The sequence below is a fragment of the Pinus tabuliformis genome, chromosome 6 (assembly GCF_031772625.1).
Source record: "Pinus tabuliformis cultivar Carrire ecotype Pingquan chromosome 6, CPIR1, whole genome shotgun sequence".
NCBI classification, from domain to species: domain Eukaryota; kingdom Viridiplantae; phylum Streptophyta; class Pinopsida; order Pinales; family Pinaceae; genus Pinus; species Pinus tabuliformis.
In genome coordinates this window covers 1224102939-1224120478 of record NC_142292.1, presented here as the reverse complement: position 1 = coordinate 1224120478, position 17540 = coordinate 1224102939, and the positions used below count along the sequence as shown (strand labels likewise).

General features: G+C 37.7%; 1 non-coding gene across 1 annotated transcript; it reads left to right on the top strand.

Annotated features, from left to right (window-relative positions):
* The first annotated feature begins 16161 nt into the window (after positions 1-16161).
* Positions 16162-16234, top strand: TRNAE-CUC (transfer RNA glutamic acid (anticodon CUC)). Its single transcript has one exon. It is a non-coding gene; the product is annotated as a tRNA-Glu (tRNA).
* The last annotated feature ends 1306 nt before the right edge of the window (positions 16235-17540 follow it).

Below are 17540 nucleotides of genomic sequence, written 5' to 3'. Positions count from 1 at the left end.
ACCATGTTGCTTTTCTGAGGGGATGCAAGTCTATGAGGTTAGAAATTGTACGTTGTGGGTGGCCTCGCTTGGAAGACCCTGAGAACTTTCTACTTAATGATGGTGAAGAACCCAATCAACCTTTTTCATGAAACCATGAATATAGCTGGTGAGAGTCTGGAATGTCGAGATCCAGTAGGAGGCTGCTAGTCAAGATAGCCCTACAGTTCTTCCATTAAATTCAACTATGCGGACCCCTTTGATTGCAAGCACGGTTGAAGCACCATGATAGCCGAGTTCAATGAGTTCCTCTCATATAGTGTGGAAATTATACCCTATAGGGTGATGTCGATACTATACCTAGACATGTCTTCCAAGCTGAGAGTTTTTCTAAGTGTTTTAGACCCATCTCTTCGACGAATGATGGAGGTTGGAGAAGTGAACCTCACCACACCAATGATGCCCACAATTATGTTGAGGTTTGAAAATTTGATTTCACTTATAGATTTGAAACGAAAATGTTGGAAAGGAATTGTTGGAACATCATCCAAGAAAGGTTCAACAGTGGAAGTTGCAGAGAGGAATACTTCCCATTTGCTATCAAGATGGTTGTAATTTATGTTAGTTGGTTTGATTATCCCATTTGAAACCATGTAAATATGCCCAATTTGGACAAGGTCATGCAAGGAATCTACAAACTCACCAAAGGCAGGGAGATGGATTGCATCATTGGCACAATAAATGACGTAAAATCCAAAGACCTTTCCAAAGGCTCGAGCATTGTTGTACAAGTGAAGGGATGTTTTTGCAAGCACCCTACCCTAGATCGACCATTGTTTATGGTAAGGGATTAGCACCATGAATATGGCAACAGGCACCACAAAGGACAACTGAGTTGATGATGAAGCATAACCCTGTGTCGGAGCAGGAGTATGTGAGCAGGGGCCATGTGACATTGAAGAGCTTGCTTGGTATGTGAACGGCTACACAATTTGAAGAAGGGTCGAGTCCCCAATCAAAGTTGCATAACGTTCAATAACTTCGAGTTCAGGAACTTTTATAGTCCTAAAAATAAGGAAAGAAAGAGGAAAGCAATGAGACATTAGTTGGAATGTCAGTGGCAAAGAGAGGGAAGGAAAAGAAAAACATAAAGGATGTGGTGAAGAGTGTGAACATATGCATAGTTTTGCAAAAGTGTGCAAGTGGCTTCTTTGAGAATGATAATCAACCCCAACTGCAGGCCACCAGAGATGACATGGGCATTGTAAGCAGATGGAAGCAAAGTTCTGTGCTGAGAGGTACTGTCAGAGAGGGAAATGTGGTAGTGTTGGGATGATGTCTTTGTCAAAGGAAGAAGGTTGAGTTCAACTATTTGGAGCGATGGTTGGATCATTGTAGAGCCAGCTAGCAACAAAGTGATGGCATTTGCTGTCAAGGTAGGCTCCATGATGAGGAGGAAAGGAGGTGTCTTGAAAGGTGAAAGCGAGTGAAATGTTGTTAACATTGAAAGGGAAGGGGAAATAAATCAGCCAACGATCTCTCGTTCACAGGATTACCATATTTGCAAGAAAATGAAAGAAGAATGATTCACAATTTAGATTGTTGCTAACATTGAAAGGTAAGGGGAAATCAATCATGAGATGTTTAATCATAGAAATTTGCCTCTCTATATATGACGTTTCATAAAATCCACACCCCGCTATTATGTACATCCTGGCAATGTAGACATTCTTCTTACAATAGAAACATGTAAAAAAAAATCTATATATGGAGCATGACAACATTGATATTTGGCCTTTGATTTTTCAAGGTGATATGGTTAGCAAGTTCTCGATTCTCACCTGCTTGTTAATGGAATTTTGGGACAGGTATCCATGCGAAGGTAACAAAAACAGGACTTACAACAGAAATAGCAAGAGAAACAACAAGAGGGCATCAAAAACAAAAATTGCAACCTGAAAAGCAACAAAATAGATCAAGGTGAAGAGGCTAAATAGAGCACACTTCCGTCCACCAACTAAGCAGAGGAAGAAATAAATGGGAGTAATGAAAAATGGTGTAGAGCTTGGTGCTGCTAATGACAGAGATAATGATAGAGATGTTCGTGCGAGCGAGAATAAAGTGAGAATAAATGCACATAGTTAGTCCATTAATTAGATTAATGAATAAAATAGCCCCCAAGACCAAGATGTGTGGATAGGCTTTAAACCTTAATCATTAAAAAATGTGGCATATTGATTAAATATATATCAGAGATTTTCGGCATTGAGACTTTGACATCAGAAGAATCCTTTTGGAAATCTCTGAAACCTAATGTCTGATCCATCATATTAATGCAGCTCTTTTCAATAAACGTATATTATAAAGTGGCTAGGGCATAAAACATATGATCTTCGTGCAAGTGAGAATAATGTGAGAATAAATTCACATAGTTAGTCCATTATTAGATTAATGAATAAAATAGTCATCGAGACCAAGATGCGTGCATAGGCTTTAAGCCTTAATCATTAAACAATGTGGCATATTGATTAAATATATATTTGAGCTTTTGGGCATTGAGAATTTGACATCAAAAGAATCTTTTTGGAAATATCTGAAACCCAAAGTCTGATCCATCATATTAATGTGGCTCTTTTCAATAAACCTATATTATAGAGTGGCTAGGCATAAAACATATGATGACCAATTGTCGGAGTAAAGGACCCACTTTCCACGTCATTGTCTCTGTTCCCGCATATCGGAGGTAATGGATATTGAGGTTTTAATTTTGAGACACATTAAAAAAACCCTGATAACATCATTTGTCGATACTACGATATGTCGATCGAGAGTTCGATTTTGAGCTTGCGAAGCTTAGAGCTCAAAGATAATTCCATTTTTATTTGGAACCCAACTGCGGGGAATTGCTTCAATTGTTGTAGGAAGCCTGCATTCTAAGAAATAAAAAATTATAACATGAATCAGACCAGCACACTTACAATTTGATTGCCATTGCCAAATTATGTATCAAGGTGTGCCTTGAATACAAAATGTCACATATTTGTTAAATCCTTAGCATAAATCTAAGGTATCAATATTATTATCTCATTAGTGTGACAACTAAATATTAAACCTATGATGGGCTAATTGAAGTCATTCAAATTTTAGAATTTTGTGAAACTCAAAAAATTCACACAAAATGTTATACAAACTATTATTTTCCACATTCCTCAATCCTCCTTTTGACGTTCCATTGAACCTGTTGATCGGGAAAAATGCCCTAATAAACATTTGGGGAAATCCACCTAGGAAAGACCTGTAACATAGATCTATATATGTTGAAGTGGTGGTTTTGACTAGTATTATGGGACTAGTTACCCTTCCACACAACAAGTGCACAATACATGAATAAATGTAACACAAAGTATAACTCTAAGCTATGTATTGCATACCTATTACTCCAATATAATCTAAACTATAAGGGGGCTCCGATATTGAGCTGACACAATGTCGCTAAGACTCAAAGAACTAGAGGCGCAAAGTTGGGGCGAGCGCCAAGAGCTATGGGCATGTTGTGGAAAAAACACAACACCCCCATTTTGACTTTATTATTATCCTAATAACTATGGGGACCCTTTTGAATTTTCATTTGGATTTTGAATCATTGAACTATTTCATCTTAGCCTAGGTTGCCTTGTTTTATTTTTAGTTTTCCTTAATCTGACTAAGTTTGTTGTTAAGAAAACTTTGTTTTAAATTTTTAATGATTAGCACTAATTAATAAATAGCCCTCAAGACCAAGCTCATGTTACAACATGTGGAAATGACTCTTTAATAAACAAATAATGGAAATTTAGGCTATCAGTTTTTTTTTTTAACCTTTATAACCAAAGTTCGATGAATATAAAGTGGAAACTAATGCAAATAAAACATATCACATATTGTAAGATAATCTTCGGCAAAATCACATAGCGAATCTTTTGTCGACGCGTTTCGAACCAACCAGTGTGGTTCATTGTCAGGACAAGTTGAAGAACCAATCTAGCTTAGCGTGAATAAATAGAGTGTGCAGAGATCCCAACGGCTACATTTCTAACGGCTAATTTTGACCAAGAGACCTTGGTCAAAAATTTTCTTAAAAAATTATTTATTAATTTAATATTTCTCTAAAAAGCTAAATATAGGTAAATATTTGGTAAATTTTAAAAAATTAGGTAAATAATTAGGTGTATTATTCTTATTATGTACATATTTAATTAAGATGGTTATTATATCCCCTAATATAAATCATATTTAATTGTTATTCCAATGTCAAGGGACCAAACCCTATTTTTCTACTAGATCAATCAGTTATATAAGTCATTAATAATCTAAATATTCTTGGAGAATTAGCTATATTAGGTGAAATTATAACTACTATTATGGTAAATCATAATTACCTAGTAATAATTATTCCAAGGTAAACTATTATTACTAATAATTTGAGGTCGATAGTTTATTATTAAAACTAATGTAATGGTACCTAAAGGTTAAAACGGTATTTATTAAAAAGATATTTAAATTTATTAAGGTTAATAATGTCATTATTATCTATTATAAGTTAGGTCTATATCATATTTATTATTTAAATAGATTGGTCCAATAGATAAAAAGTTTATTACCTAATCTAAACCATCTTGATAGATCTAAACAATTTGTTCACCTATTATTCCTAGAGTTTTATTATATTAGGTAAATATTAGGTAAATCATAATCCAAAATCTATTTTTACTTATAATCCAAGGTTTTATTAATATTAAGGTATCTTTAAACCTATAGGTTAAATCACAAATTCATTCCAAAATCTTTATTAAGGATAACCATATCAATATTATTAATTATTGATATTTATAGGAATTCGTTTAAGGGAAACTTAATTTTAAGGTTAACCTAGAGATACTTAAATAGTAATATACTAATATGCCCCATAGATACAATAATAGCCCGAAACAAACTCAACCGTTCCAAGATCCTAGGACAAAACTGACAAAAGAAAAATAGGGGAGGGGGAAGACAGAAACCCTAAGACTTAACGAAAGGAGATGAGAAGGCTAAGAAGACAAGGCTGGGACCCAGCAACTGCTAATCTTCCAGCCATCATCCCTATTAAAACACTATCGGAGAAATACCCATATTAGAGTTTTTGTTATGAGTCACATTATGAAACTTGCGATAAATCTAATTTCCGATATTTGTTGGACCCCCCTGCCACATCATTTTCTCTGCTCCCTTGTATTGAAGAATTCCATATCGGAGTTTTTTAGCCTAGGTTGCCTTGTTTTATTTTCAGTTTGCCTTAATCTGACTAAGTTTGTTGTTAATAAAACTTTGTTTTAAATTTTAAATGATTAGCACAAATTAATAAATAGCCCTCGAGACTAAGCTAATGTTACAACATTTGGAAATGACTCTTGAATAAACAAACAATGGAACTTTAGGCTATTAGAGTTTTATTATGAAAACCTTTATAACCAAAGCTCGATGAATATAAAGTGAAAACTAACACAAATAACACATATCGCGTATTATAAAATATTACTGGAGAAATATCCATATCAGAGTTTTTGTTATGAGTCACATTATGAAACTTGTGATAAACCTAATTTCTGATATCTGTTGGACTCACCTGTGTCATCATTTCCTCCACTCCCTTATATCAGAGAATTCCATATCGGAGTTTTTGTTATGTGCCACCTTTTAAAAGTTCTGATATCATATAACCTCGAATCTTCAATATGCAATATAAACTCCGACCTTCGATATGTTTTAATCTTCGATATGTCGGATCTGATTTGATTAGCGTTTTGGATTAATTATAAAATCACATCCGCTTTCATATCGAAACTTTTGAAATGGCACATATCTAAAATTGTTGATATGACTTAATCCGCTGATGGTCGATATGGTTGTAGACCCAATGGGCTTTATCACAACGATTTAATATAATATCACATCCACTCCTCATCGGAACTTTCCATATATTGCAAGTTTTGCAGAGTGTGTCATGTTAAAACTCTGATACTCCAACCTCCGATATCCATCCACGTTCACCGCTTGTCACACTTTGGTTTGGTCGTTGCTATTAAGTTTTGAATAAGTCACTATTAATGGTCTCAGGCTATTTATCATTGGTTTTTCATTAGGATTAGCAGATCTGAAACCAAAATGAGAATTCTCCATAGAAATCACCCAAAGATTGAAGCTTTCACATCGCAAATACTTGATCCACGAGACTGGAAGACGATGATCGGAATCGAACCTCCTGTTGCTACTTCAGCCCTATGGAACAACCTCGGGTTGAGGGCGTCCAAAGGTGGAGGGCAGATTTTCTGCACATAGGAATTGAGAGGCTTAGGCGTCGTGGCGGTGGGCAGAGCTGATTCAAGTAACAGAGAATGGAGGACTTTGAAGTGAAAAACTTCTGATACGCAAATATATATATGTGTGTGTGTGTGTGTTTATTAATAATTAATTGACAGATGATGAATGTTTACAATGGGGTTCCTGGCTTATATACCACCATGGGCACCCTTTGGGGAAAGGGCATGATCTTATGATCATGCCTTTTCGTCTAATTAAACCTAAAATTAAATACTAACTAATTTTTTACATAACATTTCCTTCCTCTTGAAAGAATGCTTTGTCCTCAAAGCATACGTAACGATGGATGTTGTTGACAAAATGCTTTATTCTCCCAAGAAGCGTCTTCTTCGGGTAAGTCCTTCCACTTGATCAGATATTCCAAGATGATCAAAGTCCCACACCTTAAAAGGTCCTGGATTAATCTCTCAATTTCCGTTTTTTTGGTGATGTGGATATCGGTATGGCTTGATGTTGATAGGGTCTGATCCTGCCTTGACTTCTATCGTATGCTCAATTTCCCTATTAGGCGACATCTTCATATGTAGGTCTTGAAATACTTTTTCATGTTTCTGAATTAGATCTTGTATCTTTGGTGACTCTTCACTGGTCATATTTGTAGATAACATTTCTAATTGGTGACATTGTACTGCATAAGCAGGTGCTCCTTTTTGAATCATCGTCATCATCTGAGATGATGATACAATTTGATTCTTTGGTGCTTGGAATCCGTGTAATTTGTATTTCTGACCTCCCCATTTGAATTTTATAAATTGTACTTGGTGGTTGGTGGCATACGTACATAAAGTTCGTAGCCATTGGATACCTACGACTACATCTACTCCTCCTAATGGTATCGTGAAGAACGAAGACTCTAGACTGACGTCTTGAATCTGCAATTTAACCTTATGGCATTTCCCCACATTTTCAATCTTCTTACCGTTAGCTACCATCACTTTCATGTTTGGTAAGGGAAATGAAAAAATATTGAGTCTCTTTGCCACGATTGCATCTAAAAAATTGTGTATGCTACCAGAGTCGATGAGAAGCACTACGTTGTTCTTCTTTATGTGTCATTTTAACTTTAAGGTCCGAGGTTGTGATATACCTGTCATAGTTGATAATGAAACTTGTGGAATACTTCCGTCATCTAATTCTAGTGAGAATTCAGGGGCATCTTCTATTTCTTCTATGTCCGAATCTTCACTGTTTGAATCTTTGGTTGCTTCATAATTATATAGGTTCTTTGGTTCTTTTCCTTTAGCACATCTATGTTTGGGGTCCCACTTCTCACCACAACGTTTGCATTTACCCTTTGATACCAATGAAGTGAAAAACTTCTAATACGCAGAAATATATATATATATATATATATATATATATATATATATATATATATATATATATATATATGTTTATTAATAATTAATTGACAGATGATGAATGTTTACAATGGCGTTCCTGGCTTATATACCGCCATGGGCACCCTTTGGGAAAAGAGCATGATCTTACGATCATGCCCTTTCATCTAATTAAACCTGAAATTAAATACTAACTAATTTTTTACAAAACAAAATTGAAGCGTAACACTGCGAATCACCCTTCTCTGTCCCCAGTACCATAACAAAAGACTAAATGGATTGGATGCATATCACAATAAAACCAAATCTTTAATTATATCGGGTCCGACATATCGGAAATCGGAGGGAAAGTGTTGTATACACAACAAAAACTCCGATATAAGGGAACAAAAAAAATGATGTGATAGATAGGTCCAATGCAGAAAACATTTGAACCAATAAACCAAATCTCGAGGTGTACCCTACTGCCCACTCCCAGTTGTCCAATAAAAACCACGCAAAATACCCACAAACATCACACATCGAATTGGTATATTCTTTCTATACCGACAAATCTACTACAATATCATAAAAATAACCTTGTAATAAAAAGCCTATCGACTTAAAAATAACCATAATGATTTAATAACCATTAGTATTAAAATAATATTCATTTTTTCAAATTAAGCGAAATATCATATAACTTTTTACTTATCTTCAATTTAATGTTTGCAACTCGCAATTAAGAATGCATTAAATAGACAGTGACAATAATTAAAAGTGAAAGCCGATATCTGGAAATCTACCGAATGTGATCCAAGTATTAATGGTAGGTTATACTATCAACGATGTCGTCGTCCCATGATGAGAAATTAAAGTTTATATCAAAGTCTCATTGCAGGTTTGATATTAATGGTAGTCTATACTATCAATGGATTGGGTATTAACAAGGATGTGCATAATAATGATTAAATAGATGAGAAATAAGGTTTATGACCATAAAGATTAAATAGACGAGAAATGAGGTTTATGATAGTTTTAGGGATTTTGCGTATCTGCAATGGTTCAGAATTGGTCGTTTAGTTTGATTGATTTTGTTTCAAATTAGCTGTTTTGAGGAAACAAGATAAATTTTATTTTTATTAATGAATAGTGAATTATTAAATTAGAGTAAGTAGAGAAAACAAAGTCAAAATTGGAAGAAAATGAAACCTTTCTCATTTAGAAATCTGCAACTTTTGGATCACCAAAACAATTAGAAGACGCTAATTTCTATTCTCCCTTCATTGTCTAATGTGCCAGATCTGCAGACATGCTTACACAGAGACAGCCAGCCATGCATTTAAAGGGGAAGGAACTTTGTAGACAATAATTATTGATAACATAACTCAAAAGCGAGGCGTAATTTGGAGAGGTTGAGAGGTTTTTTTTGTTTTTTTGTTTTTTGTTTTTTTTTCAAAAAAATTAGCAATTGGGTTGGATTCTTATTCTTATTCTGGCCTTTACTATAATTTTTCTCTAACCCTAATTATTCCAGAGGATTTAAACCTTAACTCTTTTAATTTACACAATACTTCATATCACCATCATTGCCAATTAACTATCATCAATTAAAATATCACAACCATTACCAATTAATTATCATCAATTAGCTTACCCCTGAAATCTAGTTTTTGTATTTTTTTTTAACATCCTCGCTAACATATTTATTTATTTTCCTGAGTGAATTCCTATGCCTCCTCAATGTCTTCGAAATATCTTGCAATTTTATGTAATCCATTATCTATACAATGACAAACTTAAAATTGAAGCTTTGTAAGTATAACTTACCCCTTTTGCAATGGAAATTTGAAGCAAATGTACAGTTTGGAACAAAACTGAGAACAAAAGGCACATGCTATAATGCTGATAAACAAAGGAGAACAAAAGCTTGTCCCCCGGAGAACCAAGGGGCATACTTCCTTTGAGCAAAAGAAGATATAGTACCCCAAATAGATTTGGAACAAAATTAACACAACATTCATAACATTCATAAAATTATCTTTACATAATCATTAAGATATTTATATAAATTTACATAATTAGAATTAATAATTGTTTTTTATCTTTCAAAGTTGCTTGTAATTGATTTGTGATTTGAGGAGTTGCGATCCAGGGTTAAAATTACTGCACTCGACCTAGGCCACACTAGTGCTTAACTGACTGGATTTTTTAACATGTCTCCTCCCGTAGCACAGGGCACAACCTGGGCAACCAGAAAGGACACAAAAATCAGCAACATCTCACTAATTGGGCAACCAAGAAAAAGCGTACTATTTCATTGGAAACATCCAAGAATAGAAAAGAGGGAAACATCTGAAAAACTAGGAAAAAGGAAACATCTAAAATATATTGACTTTATCTAATTATGCAGTTTGATTTTATCTTTTGTAATAAAGAGAATGATGGCATTGTTTATAAAATGCTCATCTCTTCTTCATAATAAAGTGAGTGGTATTGTTTACAGACCTGTGTTATTCCAGTGTTTGTGTCTACAGTCTGTTCTGTGATTCTCTGTTTTTTTTAATTTTCAGATCTGCAAGTAGATCAATTGGTATCAGAGCGTAAGATCTTGGAAGCCATCCACCTGGCGATTCTCTTTTTTTTTTTTTTTTTTAAGGGTCATACATTTCACTCCATTCAGTGGATGAAAATCATGCCGCCCCGTCAAGAGCGTCAAGAGCCCTCCCATGCAGACTCGCCAGTGAATGATTTAGCTAGGGCTCTTCAAGAGCTAATTACGCTGCAACAACAACAACGCCCTCCAGGGCAAATGCAGCTTGATACACGCTTTCAACTGCCCAAATTCTCAGGGCAAATGAATGGTGAGACTGTTGATTCTTGGATCCACAACCTCTCCAACTATTTTAGAACCTGTCCAACAATGGACGAGGCGATGAAACTTCAGATCGCTAGTCTACAATTGGAAGGCCTAGCACAAACATGGTGGGATACTCATCTTGAGAATATGTCCTTAGTTGTGGAACTTGGAGAACAAGCCGAGACCAAATCGACGCCTATCACATCTTGGAATCTCTTTTGCGAGGCCTTACGTGAACGCTTCTATCCTCCAGGGTATATACAAAATCTCATTGCCAAATGGTTGCAGCTTCGACAACTACCCAATCAATCAGTGCAAGCCTACATTGATTTCTTCTGCAAGTTGCGCATTCAACTCCATATATCCGATCCAGAAGAGGTACTAATTATCAAATTTAATTCTGGTTTGCTAATGCTTCTTCGTCGTGAAGTTGATTCGTTTGATAGTGCTTCATTAGACAAGGCCTTTATTCGGGCCCTGGCGGTGGAACACAAAGTGGGTACTCGAATCCGATACCCTCAAGCCAGAAATGGTCCATCTTCCTTTGATTCTTCTAATGTTGCCTCTGCCTCATCCCCCACACCTCACCGCACCCCCTGGTGCACATTTCACAAGACCAACTCACATGCTTCTGCAGATTGTCGAGTATTGAAAAATCTCCTCCCCCAGAAAACTCTTTTTACAGAGGTCGAACAACCAAAGGCCACTACCCCACTTCCAGCTGTTTCTCTCGAAAATCTCATAGAAGTGGACCCCTCTCTCATCCTCATGACTGCTAATGCAACAAACACCTCTGTTACGCCTTTGTTTACCCATAATTGTCACATCAAACATGAGTTGGCCACGCTTATTCTTGACAATGGGAGTCAAAAGAATCTTGTGTCACAAGACTTAGTTGAACGCCTTTGCCTTCCCACCACTCCTCACCTCCACCCGTATCAACTCGGTTGGGTCAGAAAGGACGGTCCTCGTCTTACCATCTCACAATGTTGTGTTGTCACCTTCGCTATTGGACCTTTTCGTGATACTGTGGTATGTGATGTTTCTCCTCTAGATTGTGCTGATTTATTGCTAGGAATTCCATACCAAGAGGCTCGACATGCTGTTTATCATGCTACAGATCACCAATACCACTTGCAACACGATGGGCGCACCTATGTGCTCAGATCCTCAGCTAGCACATCAACCCAACCTTCCATTGGCAAAGCTCCCATTATGAGAGTCAATTTAAACCAAGATGTTTCTTTGTGCTTGGTTCGCCCTGTCAAGCCAGACAACCTCACCAATCCAGTCTCTCCTTCAATGGCTCCTCTACTCCATGAATTTGCAGATGTCTTCACCCAACCCACAGGGCTGCCTCCAGCACGCTCTATTGAACACCACATTGATCTTATTCCTGGCGCTTCCTTACCCAATGCCCCATCTTATCGCCTTGCTCCTCGAGAGGCAACTGAGATAGAACGCCAAATTGAAGAATTGTTGACATCCGGTCATATTCAGACGTCATCCTCGCCATGTGCATCTCCAGCTTTTATTATTCCCAAAAAAGATGCTTCTGAATGGCGCCTCGTGACAGACTATCGAGCCCTTAATAAAGCCACTGTTAAAAACCGCTACCCCCTTCCCCGCATTGAGGATTTGTTGGACCATTTACACGGGGCTTGTTTCTTCACAAAGATGGATTTAACTGCAGGCTACCATCAAGTTCGCATGCATGCAGCCGACACATGGAAAACTGCTTTTAAAACAAAGTTTGGGCCATTTGAAAGGTTGTTCATGCCATTTGGACTGACAAACGCACCGGCCACCTTTACGAGATTCATTAATGATGTTTTCAAGGCACATTTGGGTAAGTTTGTGGTCATCTACCTTGATGACATTTCAGTATTTAGTAAATCTTGGGAAGACCATCTTCAGCATGTTCATACCATACTTGAGTTATTGCGAGCACATCACCTTCAGGTCAAAGAAAAGAAATCCTATTTTGGACAAACATCAGTTCAATATTTGGGATTTATTATTGACAACAAAGGGGTTCGCCCAGATCCCTCTCGTGTACAAACCTTGGTGCAATGGCCAGCCCCTTCCAATGCACATGACCTCAAGAGCTTCATGGGAGGTATTAATTTCTACAGAAAGTTTGTCTCTCATTTTTCATAGTTGGCTCGCCCTTTGCACCAGTTGTCTCATCAAGCAAAGTTTATTTGGGATGCTGAATCTGAGCAACATTTTGCTCAACTCAAAAGTGCCTTATGCTCTGCTCCTGTTCTTCGCTTGCCAGATATGAATCAACCATTTGAGATGGAAACTGATGCCTCTCAATTCACCATTGGAGCTGTTCTTAAACAGGGAGGCCACCCTGTGGCATACCATTTTGAGGCACTTGCGGATGCTAAGCTCATGTACAACACCTATGACAAGGAATTCTACAGTTTAGTGCAAGCTTTGAAGCAATGGCGCCATTACATTCTTGGCAAAGAGACCATCCTCCATACAGATCATCATCCGCTAATCTTCATCAACTCACAACGAAAGATTCAAGAGCAACGCCATTTAAAGTGGGCTTCTTACATTCAACAATTCCATCTGGTGATTAAATACAAGAAGGGGACAAGTAATAAAATGGCTGATTTGTTAAGTCGACCGCCTGCTCAGGTCCTACACATTCTAGAGGTGCGTTGCGCTGCATATGATGCTTGGAAAGATATGTATGCAACAGATCCGGTCTTTGGTGAGATATGGGAAGCTTTGCAACACCCTACAGTCATCAACCAAACTCCCTTTCTTGATTATACCATTCGTGATGGTTGGTTGTATAAATTGAACCAACTATGTGTGCCACAATCTGATGATCGTCTCATTCTCATCAGTGAAGCACATGCCTCTTCATGCGGAGGGCATTTTGGCATAGCCAAGACCATTCTCAATCTTCAACGCCACTTCTATTGGCCTGCCTTACCAAAGCAAGTGGAAAAATTCATTCGTGCATGTTCTCTTTGTTCACAAAGCAAGCCCTCAAATCGTAAGCATGGTTTGTATCAGCCATTACCAATTCCCTCTCGTCCTTGGGAATCCATTTCCATGGAATTTTAAAGTGGCTTTCCTACTACTTTTCGTAAACATGATGCTATCTGGGTAGTGGTATGTCGTTTCTCCAAGATGGCTATATTTCTTCCTTGTCATAAGACTACTTCTGCTGCTCAAGCCGCGGATCTCTTCTTCCATCATGTGTGGCCACACTTTGGTTTGCCAAGTAGCATTATTTCAGATCGTGATTCTCGCTTTCTCAGTACCTTTTGGCATACTCTTTGGTCTTTGTTGCGTTGCCAACTTCGTTTCTCCACTGCCTTCCACCCACAAACAGATGGACAAACCGAAGTTGTCAATCGTACTTTGGTTCACTCACTTCGCAGCTACTTTTCCAAAAACAAACAGTGGGATACATATTTGCACATCATTCAACATAGTTACAATCGAGCAACACACTCCTCAACTGGTTTCTCACCTTTTGAGGTTTGCTTTGGGTTTCAACCAAGTGCACCCTCTGAGATGCCATTGACAATCAACCCTTCTGGGTCTGCACATCAACAACAGGAACAAAAATCAGCTCATCATTTTATACACTCCATTCCTCAACGCCAAGCTCAAGTAACTGCTGCTTTGCAAGCAGCCCAAGATCGTGCCAAACAGAGACATGACAAGCAGCAAACACACTTGTCTTTTCAACCTGGAGATCGTGTGTGGCTCTTGTTGGACAAGCAACGCTTCAAGGGCCAGCATCATAAGCTGCACCCTCTGAGATATGGCCCATATACTGTTCTGGAACGCATTAGAGAAAATGCATATCGCTTGGACTTGCCTTCCCAGCTTGGCATCCACGATGTTCTTAATGTTAATAATCTCAAATTATTTGAACCACCTCTCCTTGAGGAATCTGTTACAATTCATCATCCGGTTGATAATATTCCAGATTTTCAGCCTCCTCTGCTCAAAGATACAATTCTGGACTTCAAGAAACGGGATACACGACATCAGCCATACTTCTCATATTTGGTTGGTCGGAAGGGACACACACCAGCACAGGCAAAATGGATCAATGCAGAAACATTGCAACGCAATTTCCCTCAGTTGGTGGAGGAAGCCGGGACGCTTCCTGATCTAAACAGGGAGGAATTGGGCAACCAGAAAGGACACAAAAATCAGCAACATCTCACTAATTGGGCAACCAAGAAAAAGCGTACTATTTCATTGGAAACATCCAAGAATAGAAAAGAGGGAAACATCTGAAAAACTAGGAAAAAGGAAACATCTAAAATATATTGACTTTATCTAATTATGCAGTTTGATTTTATCTTTTGTAATAAAGAGAATGATGGCATTGTTTATAAAATGCTCATCTCTTCTTCATAATAAAGTGAGTGGTATTGTTTACAGACCTGTGTTATTCCAGTGTTTGTGTCTACAGTCTGTTCTGTGATTCTCTATTTTTTTAATTTTCAGATCTGCAAGTAGATCACAACCACCCTATGAGATTTGATCTTGGGTAACTTTATTACTGACAAAACCCATTGTCAACTAGTTATACTATTAAGATTCGACTAGAATCCATGATTGTTAAACTATCTTTACACCTACTTTTTTGTTTTCAATAACAAAAACACCCGTCTTTTATTAGCAGGAATAAAAGATGTTACCTATACAAACGACCGTCTTTCATTACCAGGAATAAAAGATGTTACATATACTGTGAGTCTTCAATGCAAACTACTACCAGTAGCGATGGTGATAGCGATCATCACCGGGAAACCAAAAACACCACAATACCAAAACAGGACATACAAAAACACAGGGGATAGGAATCCCAGGAAGTAAAAAGCTGACAAACAGAAGTCCAGATCCAAGTAAAGATGAAACAGAGCATCATAAGTTCTCCAGCTAAAACCTCTAACAAGAAAGAAAAAGCCGACCCTCAAACAAATATAGCTGGGATCCAAGTAAAGATGAAACAGAGCATCATAAGTCCTCCTGCAAAAACCTCTAACAAGAAAGAAAAAGCCGACCTTCAAACAAATACAGCTGGGCAAGCAGACGCCCAAATCCAAGTAAAGATGAAACAGAGCATCATAAGTCCTGCAAAAAACTCTAACAAAAAAGAAAAATCCAACCTTCAAGCAAATACAAAGGCACCAGAGCTGATGACAGATCCCTGGTCAAGGCATTCATGAAGAATCTGCCCAGGGAGGCAGAGATTCCCTCTTGGAAAGCAGGTCCGCCTGAGAAATCTGCTACTGAAAAATGTGGCAGAAAGAAATGGAGTGGAAGCCAGCCTTCATGGATTGAATTACCTTCACATCTACTTATATGGTATCCACTCATACAAACGCCATCTGGTGATTGTTCTCCATCGTAAAGATTTGTAATTCAATATAAATTTACGAAATCCTTAATTTTTTTTTTTAATAAAAAATAAGTCCATACTTCTCCGGTTGATCCGTTCTTCTTTTTGGTACACTGACGCATATGTTCTAAACCAATTGTTTGATGAATGCAGTAATCGATGTGTCTATGTTTCAGAGAAACAACTATACACAATACATTCGCAGCTCCGTTGTAGCCTAGTCGGTTAGGATACTCGGCTCTCACCCGAGAGACCCGGGTTCAAGTCCCGGCAACGGAAATTTTAATTACAGCTGGAATCGAATTTTACTATTCTCATTGTCACATTGCGGAGATGTTCTGGGATTTAAATGTGTTTGTAAAAGAGACCCTAGAGACCCGGGTTCGAATCGCATCAACGGAATTTTACATTGCGGGTCTAAATGTATTTGCATGACACAGCTGGGATTTAAATGTATCTGTAAAAGAGATCCTAGAAACGCTGGTTCTGGGATTTAAATGTATTTGTAAAAGAGAACCTAGAGACCCGGGTTCTAGTCGCGGCACTGGAATTTTAAACTGAGGGTTTTAAATGCATTTGCATGAGGACACAGCTGGAATCGAATTTTACTTTTCTCATTGTAACATCACGGAGATCTTCTGCGATTTAAATGTATTTGTATGAGGACATAGCTGAAGCCTCTAAATGAAAGAGACCCGGGTTCGAGTCCAGGCAACGGAATTTTACATTGCGGATTTTGAATGTATTTGCATGAGGACACACCTGCAATCGAATTGCAATCGAATTTTACTTTTTTTTTCACGACGTTTTCCAGAGAAAACCAACACTGAACGCCAGGGCGAATGCCTCGATTGCTGTTGCCTCTTTCTTTCAACTCATCAAGAGCGCTGAAGGTGATTCCGTTTGAGTCATATGGGTATGCTTTGCATGATAGAGAGAACAGCCAGTAGTAAGCAGGGACGTTACCCAAAAGAGTTGTGCCCTGCCTTCTGCAGCCGAAGCGTAGATTGAGTTCTGGATCCAGAGCCAGTTGATTAAAAACCATAAGTGAGGGTAGGGACAGGTTACCAGTTGTAATGAATTATGCCAGTGAGTTTATCGATTCATTAGTCCATGCAACAGAAGCAAAGGCAGCAGCAGGAGTAAGCATGGCATAGAGGTGAATATAGATCTCCTGGAAAATCCATTTCTATTTGTATTTCTCTTACCTATCGCCTCCCATATACAGGTGCATAGAGGTGAAAATAGACCTCCTCCTCGTAATAACATTGGAATAACCATTTCTATTTCTCTTACCTGTAGCCATTGATAGTAAGCGTTGAAGGATAATTTCTTTCTGGTTTCCATCCTAAGATGAAAAGTTTCCCACAAGGAAGAGGATTTCAGGGCAATGATAAAAGGGAAAATAACAGCCACTTGACATCACATGACAGCGACATGAACTTCTCAACAACCGCTTAAGGCTACCATCATATCCATTAATTAAACTGTTCATTAATACAATTTCAGGCTTGCAATGCAGCTACTGAAGAGTTTTAGGTATTCAACAACAGACTTCATAGTGTTTTATGCTATACAATCATTT